This window comes from Mauremys reevesii, linkage group 3 (genome assembly GCF_016161935.1).
Source record: "Mauremys reevesii isolate NIE-2019 linkage group 3, ASM1616193v1, whole genome shotgun sequence".
Taxonomy (NCBI): Eukaryota; Metazoa; Chordata; order Testudines; family Geoemydidae; genus Mauremys; species Mauremys reevesii.
In genome coordinates this window covers 143540649-143564670 of record NC_052625.1, presented here as the reverse complement: position 1 = coordinate 143564670, position 24022 = coordinate 143540649, and the positions used below count along the sequence as shown (strand labels likewise).

Sequence of the window (24022 nt, the reverse complement as noted above, 5' to 3'; positions counted from 1 at the left end):
GGGCAGCCGTGGTGTTCCATCTCCTGCTGCTTGTGCCCAGGGTTGCAGCTGCTCCTCAGCTCATGCAGCCAGTAAGACATGGCAAGGGGACATGGCTTTGTGGATGGCAGAGCCCTTGGGGAACAGTGACCACAGGGGAACCCTCCTGGTGCACAGCCCCTAGCTACCCCCTGCCTGCACCCTGAGCTACCCCCCGCCGCACACAGCCCCTAGCTACCTCTGCCTGCACCCTGAGCTACCTCATACCCGCACACAGCCCCTAGCTACACCCTGAGCTAGCCCCCTACCTGCATACAGCCCTAGCTACCCCCTGCCTGCACCCTGAGCTAGCCTCCTACTCGCACACAGCCCCTAGCTACCCCCCTGCTGCACACAGTCCCTAGCTACCTCCTCCCTATACCCTGAGCGGTTTTCAAATTTTTTGAGCTGAACCCCCACCACATACAACCCAGATAGGCTGGGTGGCCTGCTGAGGTGAGTCAGATGGTGGAGGTGGTGCTGCCTCCCTGGACCCTGCCATGCGGAGCTGGCCCAAGCCCCCGCCAGCCCCTCCCTCCCCAAAATAGAAGTTCAAACTATGCCTATGCCTGAGGGCCCACCTCCGGCCCAGAGCCCCGAGTCTCCCTCTTCCCTCACTGGGCCCTGGAGTTTTTATAGCAGGGACTCAGAAAGAAAAAGTTTGAGAACCCCTGCTCTGTTGGACACCTAACTTGAGTCTGAGTAAAGCTTTTCAAAAGACAGACACCTATCTCCACAGTCAGGGGAACACATATTGTCCAATGTATTCATTTTTTGACCTTTTTATACATTGTGTACTGTGGTGTATAATCTGGTAAAAAGACAGATTGGATTAAATATTTTTTTATTGAAGAATTCAAGGTAGACTGCTGTAAATGCTACTTCCACTCCACAGAGAAACAGAAAGATGCCTAGGACCTGATTCTCCTTTCACTAGAATGAATCAGGAGTATTCTTTTGAAGTCAACAGAATTACACTGGAATAAAAGATAGCCAAAAAAGTCCCTACTTTTAATAAGGATTTTTTGCTTTAGCAAATCCATATCTCCAACTGAAACATACTTGGCCAAATCTGGTCTGTTACATCAGTGAAAGTGAGAGCAGAATTTGACCCACTCTTCTGAAAATGTGACTTTTTTGTTTACTTTATTATGCAGTACAAATTTGAATCATTTAATGAGATTCTCATAACAAATTGCAAACTTGGGTCCTCTAATGAGCTTTTGTTTCACTCAGATAGTACCGTGAGAGGGGTTATATAAGTATCTAGATAGAAAGATATGTGAGCATTTGTACCATATATTATTATCAAATATGCTTTGTAGAGCAAATGTTTTTTGCCATTTATGAGCAGAAAGAAGCCATATTCTGAGGTGGAGAAAGGGGAAGAATTGCTGGATCTTTAAATTCCTATTATTCGACAATCTTCCTCAATTAGATTTGTACTCTTATTAAGCTACAATAAACATTGTAGGTATTACACCTCCAGCCTTGGCCCATACATTTCTTCCTTGCTCTGTGCGTGTTTTTAATTCTCACTAGAATCCACTCAAATTGTTCAGTTTTACTGATATATGTTCCATACACAATCTACGGGGGTGGCAAATATTTAAACCTCTCCCTTGCAGGAATAAGCTCTGTTTCCTTAAGATAACAGCTGAAATAGAGCCCATGTCTCCCCCATGACTGGAAAAACAGGAGGCATCCAGCTGAGCTTCTATAGAGGAGAGGGAGGAAGGACCACAGGCCCCTCCTCAGCCAGCCAGAACGTGGGCAGGATCAAGCAGGAGCAGAGGGATCAGCCAGACACCGTTCTTCCCTGCCATGTGTGTAACCACCTACAAAACAGAGTAATGGAGAGAACAGCTGAGTCCAATTTTATAAGGGCTATTGTTGGGCCTAATTGTGATAGACTAATAGGGAAGGCTTTGTTCACCTGTGGGCTGTTTGGACTCTGCTTGCAGTTATAAAAGCCTTTCTTTATGTGCTCTGGGAGAGATAAAAGCCTGTGAGTGTGTGGCTAAGGAAACAATAGTCCTTTGAAGTATTTCCTCCAGGAGCACTTTACTTCTGTTTTTTGTCTACAAAGGCATTCCCCAGAAGCATTTCCCTTGCAGGGATCTTATCTAGAGAGAGATTCACCAGAGGCTTTCTCCCTCCCAGCCACTCTGTAGAAGAATTTAATAACAGTACAATATTTTGATGGGTTTAAAGGTATATTGTATATTTTTTGTGCTCTGTGATTTTTTTTTTTTAAACACAGCACTGACAAGTCGTAGCCTTGGGATTTACCCTCTGCCATGCTGCAGAATCAGGCTATTAAAGGGGCTGTTTCTGCAGGGGGTAGGGAGGATCAGCACTTGAGCAGTCATTTTCTAATGTGGTTAAGCTGGCTGTTTCCCCTCCTATGACATACTTGTTGCTCCTTTCGAGAGGCTTCTCCTTCTGTCTAGCTTTCTTTAGGAAGGGGGGTACTGTTCTTCCATCCTACCCCTGCCAGTTGCTATCTCAGACCCCGAGTTTGTAGATCAGGCTGGGGCTTAGGTATAAGATAATGTCCAGACACCTACATTGAGGCAGCAATGTGCTTACCAGATGCAAAAACTTAGGCACCTAGGGAACTTTTACAGCAGAAATGTAGGCACCAAGTGATCTTACATGCTTACAATGTTAGGCAGCAGCCTAATGGGGGTTTTCTGGATCACAGGGGGGCCTAAAACTAGGACTTAGGCACCTAAGTTCTCTTATGGATATGGACCAGAGTGCATAGCCTGTCTCCCCCTCCTCATATGCAGTTCTAGGGGGCAGGCTGCTGCCTGATCCTGTCTCTTCCCACATCTCTCAGCTGGATGAAGGCCTCTTTCTCCTTTGCTGCTCAGCAGAAATCTAGGACACCTCTCAGATATTGTCAGCAGGGGACAGGACTTAGAAGGGTCCCAAGGGTGCTGAATCTCCCTGCTCCAGAAAAATTAAACTCTATTTAAAAAAAAACAAAGCAACCTCTTAAGCACGTATTGGAATGTAACTATCTGACCATCATCACCCTTCTACAGAGCAAAGGCTAAGGAAATAAGGACAAGCATCCTTCAGTGATGTAGTTCTTGGAAGATTTGACTTTAGGGTGGACTTAAGTGATTCTTGTAGAATAAAAATCAACTCAAATTTCAGGATTTTCTCCAAATGCAGCCAAAATTAAGCCTTTAGTGTATGCATAGATTCAGAAAAGGACACATCCCTCTCCTAGTTACTCTATTCTTTCATAACCCTAAAACCAGACTCTCTTTCTTTCCTTGTGATCTCATAATATACCTTTGGTTTCCTTCCACGTGTTCTTGTTTCCCTTTTCTCTTATAACCTCACATAGGTCCCACCACTCTCAAGATCCTGATGTAGGATCCAACAACTCTGGTAGTGTCTCTACTGGATTTTGATTCCCACTACATTCATTTCTTGTGTGGTCTGGTGCACAATGCACTTCTGAGTGCCTCTATGACCATGGAACCTCCCAAATGCTAGACGTTGCAGTGGATGGATGTAGTCAGACTATCAGAATTGCTGAAGCCTGGTAGCAGTAAAAAGGCCTGTAGACTGGGTTGAGCTTAGCCCATAGTATATTGGAGGGTCCCTGGGAGAAAGATGGGGATCCGTGGAGAGGAAAAGAGCTGAAAATCCTTTTATGTTGTAGGTACAAAAACAGATGGTGCTTGTTTTGGGGAGCTCTGAGAAGAGATGAAAGAAATCTCCTTCCATAAGTTCACAAGGAGGAAGAGGACTTCTGATGGAGAAAACAAAGATGTATTCTAAAATGGTCCAGAAATAGCCAGATATTTGGATTATTTTCTGAGCCTCTCCACATTTTTCAGGTTTGATCTTCACCATTGCAGTTCTTATCCAGGTGGTAAACAAAGGAAGACCAACATGAAGATGTATATCTGTTTATTTGCGTCACAGGGAGGTCAATAGTGATTCAATGGGCACACAGAAAACAATAATACATGAAAAAATAGAAGACACAGATATGGAGCATTATAAAATGGATTAATAATCTGTGTTTGGATGAAATAGGTTGCAAAAATACTATGTGATATTTCCCAGGTTTATTCAACTTATTGTCTAATATTCTCGCTGAAGCAACCTCCTTCAGCCCATCCTACTCCCACTGAAATCAACACAAGTTTTTCCATTGATTTCAAAGGAAACTGGATCAGGCCTTTTAAGATTAGCTGTTAGGCCTCTCAAGCTTCAGCCAAACATTGATTTTTCAGAGAAGAAGATGACTTTTAATACTTAGTGTGGGTAGAGAATTGACTGCTAAGCCATTTCTGTTTTAAAACCAAAGTGTAAAGGGAAAGAAAAACACCAGTTTGGATCTTAAGAAAAGGCACCTAAATACTACAGTTGTTGACATATTAGAAATATGTACAATAATAACAATTATAGCAAAGGCACCATGCCAGCTAAATAATATAGCTCCTGAACTGAAATAAGGTTACAAGGGAAAACCTACAAAAAAAAATCAGAATTCGGCTCTTCATCTTGCAACTTTCCAAGGTCAAAGTGTGCAATCATGAGAATTTATGGCACTTATTTGGGTGTGGGTGTTTGTGAGAGTGTGTGTGAGAGAGAGAGAGAGCTTGCAGCACCATGCAGCAAGTCCCCCTCCGGAAGGGATGAAAGCTGTGCAGACCCCAGCACTGGTCGTGCTCTGCTGGCTCCAGCTGCCTTGGGCTGGCAACCCCAGCCTCTTGCTCTAAGTGTCTGCCCCGCGAGTGGGAGTGGAGTGGAGATAGGCAGTCTAGATGTGCCTACCTTTAAGATGCAATACAGGCACAGTACAGTACTTGCTTTTATTTATGTATTTTTGTCTCTGCTGCTTCCTGATCAGTTAGAAATCGGGAGTGTCTGGTTGACCAGTCAATCCATAACTCTGGTGTTCATATAATTGTGGTTCTACTGTAGATAATGATTGCTAAAGTGTTACAAAACAAAATATCTCACATTAACATGTTTCAGTTTGACCTCCATAGTTTTAATTATCAGGTTTCAATTTGAATTCAATATTTTTAATCAATAAAGGTAACCAAACTTCATACATGTCTGATTCACCTCCAGAGATCAGGAAGAACTGTTTACCCTGTGTACTGCATTGCTCAGTTAATTGGCTTTGTATAGTACAGGGCATTTTAAAATTCTTCTGAAACATCAAGTACTCATCATTAGACAAAGGCAGGATACCAGACTAGATGGACTATTGATCTAATTAGGTATGTCAATGTCTATGTTTCTGTGCTCTGTTCCTTTCTAATCCTTCAGGAAACAGATAGGGGGGTTGTTTTTAACCATGTTGTAATATTTGTAACATAAAAATGTCTAACAGAAAATACATGTGAACATATCCCTGTGCGTTTTAACTTTACATCTGATAAATAATTATGTACACTATACAACACAAGATATTTCATTTCATTTCATATATTCATTTCTACTGCCAATTCAGTTAAACAGAGGCCTGAATAATGCAAAGATGTCCTTTTTCTGTAGGAAACAAAATCTGCAACTCTAACAGATATGCAAATAAAGAAAAAATTGTTGATACAATTAGGCATAAACTGTCTCCAGTCTAAAATGTCAATAACTTTAAAATGCAGTTATTGTATATTTACCCTCTCTTGTTTTAGCAGAGCTTTCTGCTGCAAGTTGTTTTCAGATTTCATATAACTGAATTTCTAGTTTTAACAGATGAAAATGGAGAATGTACTAAAGAACCTTAAATAATAAATAAATTGTGACATAAGCAACCTCTGTTAATGATAGTAGAGGAACACAGAAGACAATCACTGGGAATCACAAAATAGCTTATTTGTTACTTTAATAAAACAGTGTTGTTATTAAGACTGCACTTACCCTGCCCATCATCACCTGGGAAAGCATCTGTGTCAGGTCTCCCTCTGCACGTTCAGCTGAAATGTTAATTGTATTGCAGTTGCACTTAAGAGCCCCAATCATGGGCCGGGACTTGATGGTGCTAGGTGCTGTACAAACACAGAACAAAAAGAGGGTTCCTGCCCCCAAAATCTTACAAGCTAACACAATGTTCTCTTTCCCGTTATTCCTTCAACTGGCAGAGCATTGTTGTGCACTCTTAAGCAGTTGCCCTGTTCTATCCTACATATAGGTAAGGTGCGGATCTCTTTCTAAAAGATATGCTGTAGCTCAAACAGAAGTTACAGGCATGATGTTTTATGGCCTGTGTTATGCAGGAGGTCAGCCACTATGATCATAATGATCCTTTCTGACAGATGAATCTAAGTGATCATTCTATATACCTTACAACTCCACAGCGGTATTGTGAGGCTTAATTTAATTATTGTTGTTAATACTTGCAAAGTATGTTGAGATCCATGGATGAGAAGTACTATAGATGTTCAAAGTACACCTCTACCCCAATATACCATGACCTGATATAACACGAATTTGGATATAACATGGTAAAGCAGTGCTCCGGGGTGGGGAGAAGGAGGGGAGGGAGGCTGCACACTCCGGTGGATCAAAGCAAGTTCAATAGAACGCAGTTTCACCTATAACACGGTAAGATTTTTTGGCTCCTGAGGACAGCGTTATATCTAGGTAGAGATGTATTACATTTCTGATTAGTGATGAATCACTAGAAAAGTGGACTAGTTCATGATGATTAATTCCTGATTGGGAAGTACGGTCTGCCAATGTTATCTATCTCCAAAAAGTACTTTTCTAAAATAAAAATGTTATACATTTACATAATCACATTTCATCATGAACAATCACAAAGTGTTACAAAAGCTGGATATACAGGAGTCATTTCACACCTTACTAAAATGCAGTCACCTCAAGGATGCAATACCGCTGCGTTTCTCTGCCACCAACATCGTGCAGCTGTTTTTAAGAATATATACAATTTAAACTATATGAAAAAATGTAAGTGGACTGTAAATGCCTGAGTTGGATTTATTGTATTTTATTGGGAGACTGGTGCTAAGACCCCTGACAGTAAAAAATGCTATGGCACTCAATTTCCCAGCCAGACTCAGGGCCGGCTTTAGGCCGATTCACCCAATTCCCCCGAATCGGGCCCCACGCCTAAGAGGGCTCTATGCCAGCAGATAAGAGGGCCCCGCTCTGGCGCCTTTTTAATTTTTACTCACCCAGCGGCACTCTCTGGGTCTTCGGTGTTATTTCAGCGGTGGGTCCTTCACTCGCTCTGGGTTCTTGAGTGCCACCGAAGACCTGGAGCGAGTGAAGGACCCGCTGCCAAAGTGCAGCCGAAGACCCAGAGCGCCACTAGGTGAGTACGAATAGGGACCTGCACTTGCTAAAGCCGGCCCTGGCCAGACTATCTGTTTATAGACACAGCTGTGCAACAGGGTGTAACAACCAGGAAAGGGCTAAGGGCTGCCAACCTGTCACATGACTCAGAGGGAAAGGATTGAAGGGGTATGTGCTCTTTCCAGGACTGTAAGAGGCAAAGGGAAATGTCTCTTGGGATGTCAGCCTGCTTTGCTCTGGGAATCACTTTGTTTTCTGTTACTGCATGAGTTTGTGTGTGTTTGAATAATAAATTGTGCCCTGAATCAAAGGCCTGAAATAGATTCAGGCTTGGCATTTGTTCTTTCCTGGGCTGGTAAGGCTGCCTGACCATTTAAGCCTTTCAGCACAATGGTAAGAAAGATGAAATCCCATTCTTTGCTAAATTAATCTTTCTACAATAGACAATTGTAATTTGATTCTGTTATGATATTGTTTTGTTAACTAATAAAGGTCCATATTCTTCCTGATCCTCCCACACATGCATGGAGGAGGAAGAGATAAAGCATCTTCCACAGACAGCAAAGTAGCTGAGGCATACTGGAGAATTGGGTCCTTAATTTGCAATTAACTTCTTGATTTAGCATGCTATCGAGATGAGCACTGTGTGAATGGGGCTAGGGAGATGGAGAGCTCAGTCCCTGTATCCCACTGTCTATGTTTTAAATCTAACTGTAGCCAATATAATTGTAGCACCGCTGTCCACTCCATTGCCTCTTTAACGCCAGTCTCCTTATGGATGGGCCTGGTTCAATGGCTCCAGAACGGCCTGACCCATCTACTTTTCACCAGGGCGGACCCCCCCCATCCCCTCCTCTTCCCCCCAAGGCCCTACCCCCCAGCCAGGCCAGAGTGAAGCCCAGCCGGAGAGCCAAGGCAGCTGTGGGAAGCCATGGCAAGCCCTCCACCTGCCTGGGGCACAGAGGGGCTGAAAGCAGCCCCCGACTCATGTCCCCGCCCGGCCAAGGGCAGATGGAGATGGAGGGTCCGTGACCTGGGCAGAGGAGTCCCAGGGGTGGGGACATGGGCCAGAGGCTGCTCTTCTCAGGCTCGCCGCACTGCAGGCAGGTGGAGGGTCTACCACAGCTTCCCACAGCTGCCAGCCCAGCTCTTATTATGGCTGGGCTGCAGCTGTGAAGCCTCCACCCCGCTCACCAGAGCTGGGTAGGGGAGAGCTGCAGGGAGCCTGGGTTCCTCCACCTGCCCTAGGTGAGGGGCCCAGGACCTGGGCAGAGGGATGCTTTTGCCCCCCACCCCACCCTGAGTGGGCTCCCTGGCCCTGTTCCAGCTTGGCTGTGGCCAGGGCCTAGGGGGCCCCCAGTACCCCACTTTTGGGAGGACTTCAGTGCCCTTGCCCTGGGTTCATCTGGATCCCACCTCCAGCTCAAAAGGGTATAAACTTCTTTAATCTCTTCCCTGATCAATTTACTCAGCTGTGCTGCCACCCCCTTGCTCTTCCATAGCAGCCTGGAAGGAAAATTCTAACCACAGTTGACTCTGAATTACTTACCAGATAGTTGGAGACTCCCAGGCAATAAACACAAACACACAATATATTCAGAGTAACTGTATTAAACAGGAAGTAAATATGACAGGACAGAGTAAACCAATACTCTCAGGGGCATCACTGCCCTCCCCACACTGATAATTCTGTGGAATTTCCCCAAAACTCCCAGGAATAAAATGTAACATCCCACTGGTATGTGTTCTCCATGGGATTGCTTGATGACCTGCAAAAACAGTATCTTCTGTAGCAGCAATAAGCAATTTGATTGACCTGGTTCAGCCCAAAAGACTGTCACGTGGGATAAGATGCTAAGCAGATTTAATAGACTGTAGGTAATAAAATCCCAAATCCTTATCCCACAGCTTGAAGGCACAGTTCAGGGAACAGGGCATCTCCCAAACAATTGCCCTGACTAACTAAAAGATGGTGTGCTCACAACTCTGTGAATGATCCTCAGGTTCAGAGCTGAATCCAGTCTCCTCAGCAACTGCAGAGGGGCTGACAATCGAAGTTAGCAGGCATCCTCTTCATACAGGAATCAGGCTGCTTCTGGCCCCAAGATTGACCCTCACCATAAAAGGATGCAGGGATCAGGTGCAAACTATAATAACTATCTTAAAAACCCTAACTCCCAGTCAGGGGCAGCTCTAGAGCCCAGCGGGGCAAGCACCCGCCTGGGGCGGCCCTTTCCCAGGGGGGCGGCAGGCTGCGCCGGTGGACCTGCCGCAGTCATGCCTGCGGGAGGTCCACCGAGCCCGGGACGACCGGACCTGCCGCAGGCATGACTGCGACGGTTCGCTGGTGCTCGGCTGGACCTCCCGCCGGCTTGACTGCGGCAGCTCAAGCGGAGCCGCCGGACCAGCGAACCGCCCGCAGCTGCGGGAGGTCCAGCTGAGCCGCGCGACCAGCGGACCCTCCGCAGTGATGCCCGCGGCAGTTCCGCAGCTCCCGCGGCTCGGGGGCGCCTCCCGGGCATGATTGCTTGGGGCGGCCAAATTTGTAGAGCCGCCCCTGCTCCCAGTCTCCTGTCCTACAGCTCAGATACAATTACAGCAGGTAGGCAACCTTGAATTAGCAGCAAGAGCAGTAATTGCTATGTGGTAACTGATTTATCTAGGTATCTGAAGGACTAATTTAGCCTGACAAGGTAGGTAGTTCTCCTAACACAACCCTATAAACTGAGAGTTACATTGAAGAGGGAACAGAACAAGCTTAGGGCTATTGCTTCCAGATACCCAGAGGCCAATTCTCAGGAATTACCCTGTGTGACCAGGGTCCCGGGGCAGGGGTATGGGGAGAGCCTACACTGAGGTTGCTCAATTAGGGCCAAATGCAAAAAATGGCGCTGACTATCCCCAAAGTTGGTGGTTATTCTAATACTTAGATTCACCAAACTAGCAACAGAACTGCTTCTATAATACCTCGCTGGTTACACAGAAACCAAAACACAGTTCCCTTACAGCAACCCAGCCTTGGGCTTCCACCCAGACACCCAAGTCAAATATAATGAGGATTACTGAAAATCTTATTCATTGTATAAGAAAGTTCTACCAATCCCATAGGATCGGACACATTACCGCCCAGGTTAATGAATACTTCAGATTTTACCCAAATACAGCCAATTCTTACAGCCAGCTAAACTAAAATTTATTAAAAAAAAAGAAAAGAGTATTGGTTAAAAGATCATTATACATACAGACATGAGTACAGATCTGAGATCAGTTTCATAGCAGAGGTGGTGAGCTTAGGAGTTGCACAGAGTTCATAGAATTAGTCCATAGGTTACAGTCCAATGTTGAACACCAGGATAATCCAAATGAATTTGGAGACCTCAATCTTGCAGCTCAATGCTTCCCCTGATAAAGCATAAGCAGATAGGAGATGAAATATCAGGTCCCAAGCGTCCTTTATATAGTTCCTGGGCAGCACAGAGTCCTTGGATGAACAATAGGCTTTTGAAATAACCCTCTCTTTCAAACATTACTGGTAATTAACTACATGGATTAACATAAGTAGTTTATAGACAGTTTACCACAAACTTTAATGATATTATTTCATGCAAGGTTCATCCAAATGTTAATGTTTCCTTTTGATCTCTGAATTAACAGAATACAGCCCTAGACAGGAACCGTTTGGTTATACTATTAACGTCTAACAAGATATAGGTAAACATAGACTACTACAATCACTATCTTCTTCCAATTCTTTAACAATACAAGTTTACATTTCAAAGTTCTAGCCTATCTAACATGGAATGGCCCTAATTACCATTTACATACCTTTCTAACAGGTTGAATCTGGGTCAATTAGCCTGCAAGCTGCTTAACCTTTTCTGGCTATGTGTCACACCCTGCATGCAGGTCTGGGACTCAAGCTGATGAACAGAAAATGCTACCCTTTCAATGATTGGCTCTAGACACCTCCCCAAATGGCTACTTTCCTCCCACAGTGCTCCTGGAGGCAGGCACTTCACTGAAGATTGTCTTTATTGGTCAGGCTAGCTCTACTTTCCCAGGCTTTTTCCTGTCAATCAGTTGAACTCTAACCTGTCTCTCAGACATTGCTCCTCCTCTGAGTGGGCATGCTGGTAGCCATCCAGGCGCACCTGCTATAACTCCTCCAAGCCAACTGGGGCCTCTATTGCTTAAAATAGCATCTCTCCCAGTCTGTGCTTGCCCTCCCCTGCTTCTCTCAAGGACATCTTGCCTCTGCCTGAGTTTCCAGCACAGAGACACCCAAGAACCAAGGTAAGCTCTACAGCAGTTACATAACCATAATTATATAGAACAATCATTAATAGCTTAGCTTAATTACAACCTAATTGCAATTATTTTTAACTATCTGGAAAAGTATTAAGTGTCTGCATGATTCTTTTGTTAAGATCATTTGAGACAAAGAAGAGATTAACAAAGAGGCTATTTTTTTAAAGGACAGATTTTTATTAGTTTGAGCTAAAATTAAGTTTTAATTAAACTTATAAATTCTCAGAAAATTCATTCTGTAATCAAAGAGTAAATGCTGTAAGTTTTGGGAGGATACACTGTATTTTGCATACCAAACAAAAAGAGGTCAAATCCTTGCTTTTAAGTGCAAAATAGAACTCAACCTTACCAACTTTTAAGCAGACCTCCCTGAGTAGGGTATTCTATTGTAATTTGAAACACAGAAGGTCACTGTATCCCAAAACCACAGACCAACATTTAATAATGATCCATCACAGTGGTATAATTTACCCAGCAGGTAAGAGCTGGGAAGTGTGTTACACCATGATAAAAAGTTATTTAATGTTAGCCAAGATAATAAAACTGTTTGTCAAAAATATAACATAATGGGGATTTTATTTAAACTGAACAATTACAACTGGATTCTACCTACCTATTATAACATTACATTGATGAAGGATATACATAAAAAAATTCTAATGGTTCAAATATATATGTATTATATACACATGCTCTATAACTAGCTACTAAGTGTATGTAACAAAATATAACCCTCTAACTAAAGAAATATATCTATGTCTCTCTGTATTCACAGGCTTTTATGTGTTATTTTTTCCTAGTTCAAGGGTGCACTTTCCTCAAATATCTCACTGGGTTCTGTCTAATGCCCAAGTCTTTGAGACTCAAGTGCCTCTCGTGACTTCCTGAAGAGATGGACTAGACTCCAGTGATTTTTGCTTGCAAGGGTTCACATTAGACCAGACCCGCTGGTACTCCTGTTCCAGATCTCCGGCAGCACACAAATCAATAATAGGAGACAACCAGAACCGATGGTCGAGAACAAACAGGAACACACCATCAAACATAGACTGACTTGACCAGCCACTTTACACTAACGGGATCCTCTTTGGCATGTCTGTCCTGCTCAGTCTCAGTGTTTCCACTTACTCTCAGTTTCCCCTCCATCCCTCTCTCTGCTCTCTCTCCTCACTGTTTCTCTCTGTTGACTCAGACTCTGTTTCTCTCCATCAGGCACTGCCTGACTCAGTCCCTCAGTTGTCCACCTCTTCTCCAACTGTCACTTCCCCTCCCTCTGAATGGAAAGGCCATCTCCTCTCACTTTCTCAGAGGGTGGGGCTTCTTCCTCTCCATAGAACAATGACAGTGCATTCACCCTGAACACACCCTAAATCATATATCACCCTACAGGGTCAAATCCCTTTACCATATTTACATACCTCCCCCCCTTTAAATACACCATTCCTGGCATATTACATATTTTATAATTCTTATACTTAAGTTTAATACAGTATAACTATTTGAATACAGAACAATCTTTTTGTAGGTAGGTGGGATATTTGTCCTTTGTCTCACGGGAAGACCTATGGGGTACTTTGACGGGGCGGGACAGCCCCGCACTGGTACAGCGGGGGTTAACCCTTCTTTGATAGCAGAGGAAGCCATGCCCAGGAAGGTCTGCTGGGCGTGCTCCAACTGGCAGACCAGTATAAAAGCCTGCAGGTCTGCTCAGTCGGGGCTGACCACCGTGGGAGAAGGACGCAGACCGTCAGCTCCTGCAAAAGGAGAGCCAGTGCGCCTGGACCGGGGTGTCAGCCGAGCAGAGGCCGTACCGGAGACCCGGGGGGGGCGCTTGCCGGGAGGGACCTACGGGGGAACCGCTCCCACAACGCCGACGTCCGGCTAGACAGGGTAGGAAGTGACCCAGGGGATTGTCGAGACTGACAGCCTTAAAGCTGCAGTACCGCTCGGCGTGTTGCGGGCGGATCCCCGCCGAGCGGGGGTGGGGGGGGCAAGGAGAGCTTGCCACAATCAGGGCCCTGGGTCAGGACTCGGCGGAGAGGGCGGGCCCGAGTCCCCCTACCCCACCCCTTGAAGCCCGCTCCGGAGGGGGGTGTCTATGGACTTTGGCCGCTAGGCCGTGCTACCCCGCTCCGAGGGGGTGTCTATGGACTTTGGCCGCTAGGCCGTGCTACCCCGCTCCGAAGAGGGGAGTTGTTGGACTCCGGCCGCTAGGCCGTGCTACCCCGCTCCGAGAGGGGGTGTTTACGTGAACTCTGGCCAGTAGGCCGTAATACGCCGGTTACCAGGGGCAGACCGAAGAACAAGGGAATGGTGCGGCGCTAGGCCCCAGCTCGCTCCTGCCACCAGGGGGTGCCGGGGTACCAGACCCGTCACAGGTACAAAAAGAACTTCCTCTTTCTCTACATTACCATCCTCGATAGTATACTTTTCTTCCCCTTCTTCTAAATATCATCTACTACTGAGTCTGTCTCTTGAGCCTCAGGTTCCTCCCCTAGCAGGACCCACACAGTTTCTCATTCCAGATCTTCCTCCGAATCAGAGTCCCCTATCTTATGCTCTTTTTCAGAAAGACTGTCTCTCTGTGGGGAAAGTAGCTAATTTTAACTGGTCCTTATGAATCATCTTCATCTCACCCCCTCGTTCAGACTTAACGTTAAACACTGGGGAATCAGGACTCAACTGACTAATTACTATGTATGGGACTGGTTCCCACATGTCTTGAATTCTGGGCTGACCTCTGAGACAATGATTTGTCAGAAGAACTATATCCCCAGGCCGGATCAGGGCAACTCGAGCTTTTCAGTCATAAGCTAATATATCTTTCATGTCTGGCTGCCTTTCTCTGCCATTTTCAAAGCTACTGAACAAGCAGCTTTCAACATTTTGTAATGGTCACAGGCCCTATTACCCAGGTTTCTCACTTCAGATGGTTCTAAAGTCCCCAACTGAAGATCCAAAGGTAAATGAGGGTCTCTACTGAACATTAAGTAAATGGGTGAATACCCTTTGAAACTATGTAAATGCCATTGGAGGCTATTACCAACTCTGGAAGATACCGATTCCAGTTTGTCTTTTCAATGGTGATAGTGTTCCCAACATTTCATGCATAGTTCATTTAAATCATTCACATTGTCCCTTTCCATGAGAATGATATGGAATTGTGCAACTCAGAGATATCATCTAAATGGCATAATTTCTGGATCACTCCAGCTTCAGAGTTCCTCCCCTGCTGTGAGTGCACCTTGGCAGGACACCCATTATACTCAAAACAATTTTTCATGATGATTGTTTTAGCAGTTGTGTGGGTAGTAAGATTTCTGGTAGGCACTGCATACCTGTAGTAGAATCACTCCTGGCCATCTTTTGTCTGGTATGCAGAACTGGAACCCTGCCAACCGTCTGGAAGGACGGTATTGTGCTCTCACTATAAGGGCAAGGGGCCACACAGCAAATATAAGAGCTACAGGCCTATCACCTTGCTCTCCGTTCCAGGGAAAGTGTTTGCGCATGTTTTGCTGGCACAACAAAACATCCTGGGCAACAGACAGGAATCCTTCCTTGTCACCATGTTCAGAGCCATCTTAGTCTATTAACAGCCAGGTCCCCAGGTTTAATAGTGGTACCACAGAAATCTAGAATTTTCTTATCCCTGTCTATATACAAAGCAGGTGACAGGTATTTCTGCTAGGTAGTTGATAACCACCTTACCCAGAGATAGCGCCTCCTTCTGCTCTTGTCTTGCCTCTTGCAGAGTGGCTGCATGTTCTCTAAATTTGGTCTCTTGATCAGTCAACTTAGTCCGCAGTGCCTCAAACTGTGCCTATCCTGTTCATGATGCCAAGCAGGTGTAAGAAGTCCGCTGTAAGTAGGGTTATTGTGTTGTAATATGAAATATATCTGAGGGTCACCCAATCAAAACCACCAAGGTTTAGTAATGGTCCGTCACAGTAGTGGTATAATTTACCTGGCAAGTGAGAGCTTGGGAGTGTTACATGGTTGTCATAAATATCATAGAATCATAGAATTCAAGATCAGAAGGGACCATTATGATCATCTAGTCTGACCTCCTGCAAGATGCAGGCCACATAAGCCGATCCACCCACTCCTGAAATAATTCTCTCCCTTGACTCTGCTGTTGAATGCTCCAAATCATGATTTAAAGACTTCTAGTAGCAGATAATCCACCAGCAAGCGACCCCTGCCCCATGCTTCGGAGGAAGGCGAAAAACCTCCAGGGCCACTGCCAATCTACCCTGGAGGAAAATTCCTTCCCGACCCCAAATATGGCGATCAGCTGAACCCCGAGCATGCGGGCAAGACTCTCCAGCCAGACCCTCTGGAAAAAGGCTAACAATATCCTATCATTGACCCTTTGTACTAATTACCATTGTGGCACGTTATTGACCTATTGACTAAACCCGTTATCCTATCATACCATCCCCTCCATAAACTTATCTAGCTTAATCTTAAAGTCATGGAGGTCCTTTGCCCCCACTGTTTCCCTCGGTAGGCTGTTCCAGAATTGCACTCCTCTGATGGTTAGAAACCTTCGTCTAATTTCAAGCCTAAATTTCCTGACTGACAATTTATATCCGTTTGTCCTCGTGTCCACATTAGCACTGAGTGTAAATAATTCCTCTCCTTCCCTGGTATTTATCCCTCTGATATATTTAAAGAGTGGAATCATATCTCCTCTTATCCTTCTTTTGGTTAAGGAAAACAAACCGAGCTCCTCAAGTCTCCTTTCATACGACAGGCTTTCCATTCCTCGGATCGTTCTAGTGGCCCTTCTTTGTACCCATTCCAGTTTGAATTCATCCTTCTTAAACATGGGAGACCAAAACTGCACACAATACTCCAAATGAGGTCTCACCAACGCCTTATATAACGGGACTAGCACCTCCTTATCTCTACTAGAAATACCTCACCTAATGCATCCCAAGACCGCATTAGCTTTTTTAGCGGCCACATCACGTTGCCTACTCATAGTCATCCTACAATCAACCAGGACTCCTAGGTCCTTCTCCTCCTCCGTTACTTCCAACTGGTGCGTCCCCAGCTTATAACTAAAATTCTTGTTAGTCATCCCTAAATGCATAACCTTACACTTCTCACTATTGTATTTCATCCTGTTACTAATACTCCAGTTTACAAGGTCATCCAAATCTCCCTGGAGGATATCCCGATCCTTTTCCGAATTGGCAATACCTCCCAACTTTGTGTCATCCACAAACTTTATCAGCCCACTCCTACTTTTGGTTCCGAGGTCAGCAATAAATAGATTGAATAAAATCGGACCCAAAACCGAACCTTGAGGAACTCCACTGGTAACCCCCCTCCAACCCGACAGATCACCCTTCAATACGACCCTCTGCAGTCTCCCCTTTAACCAGCTCCTTATCCACCTCTGGATTTTCATTTCGATCCCCATCTTTTCCAATTTAACCAGTAATTCCTCATGCGGTACCGTATCAAACGCCTTACTGAAATCAAGATATATTAGATCCACCACATTTCCCTTGTCTAAAAAATCTGTTACTTTCTCAAAGAAGGAGATCAGGTTGGTTTGGCACGATCTACCTTTCGTAAAACCATGCTGTAATTTGTCCCAGTTGCCATCGGCCTCAAGGTCCGTAACCACTCTCTCCTTTAAAAAATTTTCCATGACTTTGCATACTACAGATGTTAAACTAACAGGCCTGTAGTTACCCGGGTCACTTTTTTTCCCCTTCTTGAATATAGGAACTATATTAGCTAATCTCCAGTCAAACGGTACAACCCCCGAGTTTAGAGATTTATTAAAAATCATCGCTAATGGGCTTGCAATTTCACTCGCCAATTCCCTTAATATTCTAGGATGAAGATTATCCGGGCCCCCCGATTTACTTCTGTTAAGCTGTTCAAGTTTGGCTTCCACCTCAGATACCGTAATGTCTACCCCCATATCTTCATTCCCATCAGTCCCTCTATCACTATTCCTTAGCCCTTCATTAGCCTCATTAAAGACCGAGGCAAAATATTCGTTCAGATATTGTGCCATGCCAAGATTATCTCTAATCTCCACTCCGTTTAAAGTTTTAAGCTGTCCCACTTCTTCCTTCTTGGTTTTCTTCCTATTTATATGGCTAAAAAACCTTTTGCTATTGGTTTTAATCCCCTTCGCTAGGTCCATCTCCACCCGGCTCTTTGCCTTTCTCACTGCTTCCCTACACCCTCTGACCTCAATAAGGTAGGTTTCTTTGCTGATCCCTCCCATTTTCCACTCCTTGTACGCTTTCTGTTTTTTCTTAATCACTCCTCTAAGACGCTTGCTCATCCAGCTCGGTCTAAAACTGCTACCTACGAACCGTTTTCCCTTTCTCGGGATACATGCCTCTGACAGCTCCTGCAACTTCAACCTGAAATAACCCCAGGCGTCATCCGCCTTTAGATCCCTAAATATGTTAGTCCAATCCACTTCCCTAACTAGTCGCCTCAATTTAGTAAAGTTAGCCCTTTTGAAATCGTAAACCTTAGTCTCAGATGCAATTTTGTTTATCCTTCCATTTATTTTGAAACGAATTAGCTCATGATCACTTGAGCCAAGGTTGTCCCCTACAACTATTTCCTCAACAAGGTCCTCGTTACTTACCAAAATCAGATCTAAAATGGCATCCCCCCTCGTCGGTTCAGCAACTACTTGATGAAGGAATTCATCAGCTATCACGTCTAGGAAAAGCTGAGCCCTATTATTATTACTAGCATTTGTTTCCCAATCTATATTCGGGAAGTTAAAATCTCCCATGATCATACAGTTCCTATTAGTATTTACCTCCTTAAAAACATTAAAGAGCTCTCTATCCATATCCAGGCTAGATCCCGGCGGTCTATAGCACACCCCAATCACTATCCCAGGGGACGCTCTAGTAGTTTTCTTCCCCAATGTGACCATTGCCCAAACAGACTCCGTATTATCCATTGCATTGCTAGTTATTTCGTTACTTTTCACCTCATTATTGACATACAATGCTACTCCCCCACCTTTACCTTTGTATCGGTCTTTCCATCCGAGCCGCGGGACCAGAGTGGACCCTCCACAGGCACGTCTGCGGCAGGTCTACCGGAGCCGCGGACGACCGGACCCTCCGCAGGCATGCCTGCGGGAGGTCCACCGGAGCCGCCTGCCGCCCTCCTGCCGGCATGCCGCCCCAAGCGCGCGCTTGGCGCGCTGGGGTCTAGAGGCGGCCCTGTTCCCGACTCATGGTTCTGAACTCCAGTTATCCTGATCCAGTCAACTCCTGATTCCTGTCTTGTGACTGAAGACTCTAGCTCTGTCTACTAGGTCTGGCTGCCCATGACCTGGCCGTGACAGTGACTCCTGTAAGGCACTCAGTCCTTGACTCCCATTGACTGGACCCTTGATTCTGCAGCCCTTGTCTGTTTACAAAGCACTTAATCATATGCTTAAGTCCAGTGACACCTAAGCAAGCACATAAATCCATTGCTGTTCAGCAAAGACTTAAGTACATGTGTATATGCTCTGCTGGACATAGTTCAGTGGGAGTTGAGAAAACTCAAAACTTTAAAGTAAGCATTCAGCAATCTGCAGAATCAGGCCCATTCTCTTTAATAGCTAAGTATTGTAGAGTACAAATTAGGACCCAGTCCTACCCCTCTTAATGTCAATGTTTGTTTGGCCATTTACCTCAATCCGAGCAGGATTAGTCATATATTTTTCCTTAGTCATTTGTGCCAAAGTAATGCAAAGTTTGTCTCAGATCTTTTACTATTATGTAATTTAATGCGTTTTTTATACAGGAATAGTATGCATAAGAATTGCTATCTCAGGATAAAAAGAGAGCTACTAAATTGCATGTCCTGAACAAAGGAAATATTTTTCAAATGTTTGCTTTAAAGGGGATTTAACAGAGGAAGTTAATGCTTTCCAGCATGAATCTCTATTACTATAATACCAGTGGATTAATTGTACGTAAAGCTGAAGCGCTGTCTGAGGAAAAATTGCAGAATAAGGAAGGTTGATGTACAGTGTGGGATGGCTGTCAGAGATATGTATAATTTTATTAAGCAACGGTTATATTCTTTCAACATTTTTGTTATTCCCAGGACTAACTCTCAACTCTGTTATAGGAAGCATTTTTATTTTATTCCAATAAATCATTTTTAAATCAAGAATTTTATTACATTTCCATCTTCTCATTTTCACTTGCAGTGGTTTTTTTTCCCCCCTGTGCAATGATTTTATCATCTGATTCCAATCAATATTCCTGTAACAGGCAGTACACACAGCTCATCATCAGTCAAAGAATGGCAAGGGACTACAGAGCACTTACATTTGCCGATTTTGAAATCCATTCCTCCTCCTCCTGTGGTTAGAAAATGGCACTTTTTTGTGTGTGTGTGTGCTGTACTTGGCACTTGGATTTGTATTACACCAAGGACTTCCAGTTTGCAGTATTAATTTGCTAAAAAATTAAGGAACATATTTCTTTAAATATGCAGCTATAAAATCCAATCTTGGGGAATGTTTTTTTTTATGCCCTGTGCCAACCAAGAGCTGTGTCACTCAGTGTGACAAACTGATTAGAGAAGAGCTAAATATCGGAGAGCTGGGAAACACAGAAAGCAGGTTGTAATGCAAAAAATAAGGGGCTTTTTCTACTGAGCACATATCTACCAACAAGCGCTTACCTTAATTTTAAACAGAATTTTGGCAGCTGTCAGTTAAAAGCCAAAAAAATGTTTAATCACTGGAATGCCTTATCCTTAAGCCCAAAAAGGGACCCTCTTTCCTGCATACCTAAAGAGGAACACAGTTTTTGCCCTACAAAATGTAAAAAGAATTGAAGCAAGAGTTTCCTGCTCCATTGACTGCACCTCTTACAAGATATGGAGGAAATGAGGCAAAGAATGTAATGAATGTAGCACATCTTAGACAATATGCACCTCATAAAATACCCAGTGATTGAACTCTGTTTTATTCACTTTCAGTACATTTTTCAATAAACAGCTAAGACCCTGATCCTCCAATTGGATCAGCATGGGCACACCCTTGCACACAGGTGCAGCTACATTAACTTTCATGGGGTTCTGTGCAGGTACAGGAGTCTTTCCCTGAATTTAATTTAAGGACAGGGGTCTACGCTAGCCAAGAATGCATGGGAAAGTGATGAGACAAAGGCAATGCAGAGAGTAGGAAGAGGTGCAAGAATAACAGGAGTTGGCAAAGAGGGATTATATGTAGGCAGATGAATGTATGCAGCAGGGGTGGGGCAGACGACTGTAGAGAAAGCCTGGAGGAAGAATATGAGCAGGACTTTGAATTAGGTAGGAGACAGAGGAAGACAGGCTAGGGATAAGGAAAGAAAAGGAAGACACTAAGTAGACAAAAGGGAAGCCCTCATTTTTGTGTGCGTGTTTATAGCTGAATTTTGACCCTGAAATGATCACACACAAATTGGAGGGACCCCTCTAATGCTAGAGATTGGGTGACTCACAGCAAGTGTAACTTTGATCTGTTGGCAATCACAAACCCCACTGAAACTTGTTGATTGGTGTGTGTTGAGTAGATAAACCTCACACAAGGTTGCCAACTTTTGACTTTCTGAAAACTGGACAGCCCCCACCCTGTCTCTCCCCCCTGCCCTGGTCCCACCTTCTGACCTGCCTCTTCCCCCAAAGACTCTGCCCCGGTCCCGCCTCTTTCCCCCAGGCCTAGCCCCTGATCCACCACTTCCTCCTAAGCCCCCACCCAGGCTCTACCCCCCCCCAATGCCCAGCACCCCCACTTGTTCCTCGCCCCTCTCCCCCTTCCTCACTTGATCCTCTCCACTGCCCTTCCTCCCCTACCCCAGCTGGGCTCCCTCTGCTCTGGGTCTGGGACAGAAGCTGCAGCCTGACACAGAGCCTGCCTGCCTGCATGTAGGAGGCAGCCCCAGCTGAGCAGGGGCTAGCATGGATTGATGACCCTGCATCTCCCCCACCCACAGTAACCAAACTTTTGGTGTCCAGTCAGTATATCTGACCAGACACTGCCAGGTCCCCTTTTCAACTGGCAATCTGGCACCTGGCAATCCTACTCACATTGGAGAGTTAAGAGTGCAGGAATAACTCTGGGCCCAGGAAGCCTTGTCAGACCTGCTGGGCATGCTCCAGTTGAAGGAGGGACTCGGTGGGCATGGGAGAAAGGCAGACCTGCACTTGTTGCTGCAAAGAGACTACACCACAAGGGCATTTCCAGGGTGAGGTCTGCTGCACAGAAGTGAGACTCCCTACCCTACTGAGATCCATGGATAGGGCCCTACCAAATTGATTGCTGTAAAAAAATGCATCATGGACCATGAAATCTAGTTTTCCCCTGTGAAATCTGGCTAATATAGGGGAAGTGCATGGCTGGGGGCTCCTCCAATGTACCAGGCTCCAGCTGCTAGTCCCACCTGGGCTGACGGGGATGGGACTTCCTCTTCCCCTGCAGGGGCTGCTCCTGGTCCCAGGCCAGACCCACCTCCAAGAACTTCCCTCAGCTCCAGGAAGCTCTATGGCTGTTGGCTGGGAGTCCAGCTCCAAAGGCAGTGCTGCTGCCAACAGTGACAGTGGCATAGTATGGTATGGCCACCCTTACTTATGCACCCTCACTAGTAGCAGCGCAGAAGTGAGTGACATAATCAGGGTGGTTCTTCACTGAATCCCCACCCAAATTGACTGCTGCGAACATCTAAGAAACAAAGACAAAGGGGAGGAGAAGACCTGATCCTAGGCTGGAAAGGTATCTGGCCTGTGAAAGAAATGCCTGGAATTTTAAGCTGCAAGCAAGAGCAGCTTGCCTTCAAGAACCTCTGCAATCTGTCTAAAACAACATTTAGGGTGAGAAATTACTACTTGTAACCAGTTTCTTTAGTATTTTAAGATTATATTGTTTTTTTTTTTTTCTGGGTAATGTGTTTTGATCTGTTTGCGATTCCTTATAATCACTTAAAATCTATCTTTTTGTAGTTAATAAACTTATTTTTGTTTTCTCTAAAACCAGTTGTGGAATTCATAAGTGGGGTGTGTGTGTCAAAAAGCTGTGTATATCTTCCTCCACATGGTGGGAGGGGGCAAATTTCAATGAGTTTACACTGTACAGTTCTCTGTGCAATGCAAGATGATACAATTTTGGGTTTGCACCCCAGAGGAGGTGTGCACTTGAGTGCTGAGTAATTCCAGAGCTGAAGCCTTCTCATGCCGTGCTGATTTCAGTCTGTGTCTTTCTGCAGCTGGGTGTGTCCCTACCCTACAAGAACTAGGGGTCACCAAATGAAATTAATAGGTAGCAGGTTTAAAACAAATAAAAGGAAGTCTTTCTTCACACAACGCACAGTCAACCTGTGGAACTTCTTGCTAGAGGATGTTGTGAAGGCCAAGACCATAACAGGACTAGATAAGTCATAAAAGAACTAGATAAGTTCATGGAGGATAGGTCCATCAATGGCTATTAGCCAGGATGGGCAGGAATGGTGTCCCTAGCCTCTGTTTGCCAGAAGCTGGGATTGAGCGACAGGATGGATCACTTGATGATTACCTGTTTTGTTCATTCTCTCTGGAGCACCTGGCACTGGCCACTGTCGGAAGACAGGATACTGGACTAGATGGACCTTTGGTCTGACCGAGTAAGGCTATTCTTATGTTAACTTTAGGAAGGTAAATGTGATCGCCACATTTAAAGCATATCCCAGGAGCCAAGTTGATGAGTTATTAGAACTGTATTACCTTTCCACTGTACTCCCATCTCTATATTCCTTGGAGAGGGAATAATGTGTAACCACACCAGCCTAATTCCTGCCCCAACATTTCTTTTTTCGCAGGCCCAGCACCCTCCTCCTGCACAGATCCCTGGACCAGATAAAAATTCTTCATGCAGTCCAAAATGTGGGGAGAGGACACAGATCCCCTTTTCTGCACAGTTTGAGTGATTTGCACATGGAGGAGACAACATGAGGATCTGAGGGCATGATGTCACTACATACACCTCTTTTTCTTTTCTTTTTTTTTAAGGGATAGTTTCATAGACTTAAATATAGAAAAAGATTTTGGATAGGGACAAAAATGATGGGACCTTGATCTGGATTAGGGTAACTAGATGATACCATAATACAAATAAATAATAAATTAATAAAAAGCTCTAAATAGGATATTTTTATATATATACTACTTATATAAGTTATATAGTATATTACTTATACAATATCTTCCTGTACTGCATTCACATTTTTTCACTTTGAGCTCATATCTCATTACTGTCAACTGTCCTCACCGGATCCTCTGTATTACTGCTTTTGAGCAATAATCTCCCATCTATTTTGTCTGATAATAATCCTCACATTTATTATGGCACATTGCAATATTGTTGGGAGTC

At 44.7% G+C, this 24022-nt stretch overlaps 1 protein-coding gene and 1 long non-coding RNA gene across 5 annotated transcripts in view; one reads left to right on the top strand and one right to left on the bottom strand.

The window, feature by feature from the left end:
• CGA (glycoprotein hormones, alpha polypeptide) overlaps positions 1–11562 on the bottom strand; it is a 27295-nt gene extending 15733 nt beyond the window's left edge. For 2 of the 4 annotated variants that reach the window (XM_039531321.1, XM_039531322.1), the window contains exons 1-3: positions 11146–11562; positions 10575–10722; positions 5923–6050 (exon numbers count right to left, since the gene is read on the bottom strand). The gene's annotated coding sequence lies outside the window, so the exon portion shown is untranslated. Of the gene's footprint in view, positions 1–5922; positions 6051–9302; positions 9397–10574; positions 10723–11145 lie in introns of those variants that run through there. The other 2 variants (XM_039531323.1, XM_039531324.1) reach the window with 2 other exon arrangements.
• Positions 11241–24022, top strand: LOC120401392. Its single transcript, XR_005596425.1, has 2 exons — positions 11241–11613; positions 23472–24022. It is a non-coding gene; the product is annotated as an uncharacterized LOC120401392 (long non-coding RNA).